Source organism: Callionymus lyra, chromosome 12, assembly GCF_982586985.1.
Source record: "Callionymus lyra chromosome 12, fCalLyr1.hap1.1, whole genome shotgun sequence".
NCBI classification, from domain to species: domain Eukaryota; kingdom Metazoa; phylum Chordata; class Actinopteri; order Syngnathiformes; family Callionymidae; genus Callionymus; species Callionymus lyra.
The window spans coordinates 18,976,284-18,977,641 of NC_141829.1; positions in this window are offsets into that span (position 1 = coordinate 18,976,284).

Sequence of the window (1,358 nt, forward strand, 5' to 3'; positions counted from 1 at the left end):
TCCTCGTTTTCTCTCTTATATTGTTTTGACGTGAAGATGGATTAAGTTTTAGATTTGACTTGGCTTTGACAGGGGACTTTAAGAGAAGAGCTTTTTATTTATTGAATTTAATTCATGTTTGTCGGCTCGTACAGTGCAGTTCACGCTACATTCCCACATCTCCCTAAAGCCAGTCACGTCCGGTCCGATAAGCTCCTGAGCAGAGCCTCAACCTTCGTCTCCTGTCATAGACAATCCCTGAACTTTCAGAGTGCATAATATCTTGCATGTCCAGTACAGATGTTATGGATCAAAGAAAGACAGCCTTGTCCTGCTCTTTACCTTGTGGTTGGTAGCCAGAGGATAAACCTGGGGAAGCCACTAGTGCAGGGGTGGGCAATTAAAATTCTTCAAGGGCCACATTCAATTCTGTGAATGTTGTTAGGGCCGTCAAGCAATAAGAAAGACGAAAAATTCCCTTAAAAAAAAGGACATGCGTCATTAGGCCGTGACATTTATTAAGCTAAATAAGCTGCCATTTTATTCTTGTATAGATTCGTTTTTTTCAAAACATTTCTTATGTTTTTTTCTTAATTAACTTGAAAAAAAAAAGGTTTTGAGGGATTTGGGAAAAATTACACACAAATAGGAGGGAAGTGCTATATGAAAATGTAAATGAATAATAAATACAAAATACACTTGTTAATGCATTAGAACCATTTATATATGGTCATACTTTGACATTACGAGGGCCGCATAAATACAGTCAAAGGGCCGCACTTTGCCCAGGTCTGCCCCAGGGCCTATCAGAAGTCCTTCCAGACTAGTGAAGAGAACTGAGGTGTCCTGTGTAGCATAAAAACATGGTTTTCCAAGAGGCCGAATGTCTCCAGCACTGACACCAACCAGGCATTGGGATAGAGTCAACTATTTTAGAAAAACAGACTACAACAGTCAAAATAGTGGATATATCTGCCAAAAAAAGGTGGACCATCGACAAAGTCTACTGAGATACGGGACCAGAGTCCACTAGGGAACCCGGAAGTGGCAGAAAAAGACCAGAAGCAGGACCATGGACTGATCTGTCAGTCACATTCTCCTTGACATCCCTCGCCATCTGAGGCCACCAGAATGTTTCTCAAATGTAGGGTTCATATGACAACAGGGTGACAGATAACCCCCATAAAAGAACTTGAGCCCTTGCAATATTGGGAACAAGAATACGATATTGAGGTCCAAAAGTGGGTTCAGAACACTTCTCCTGAGTCTGCAGAACCACCTTTTACGATGTGATTCCTTAGCAAAACACCTCTCGGGTTGTTTCATTTCACCCCTGAGTCATCTTTAGGTAGGTCAACCTGTCCGGACAGGGCTTCAGG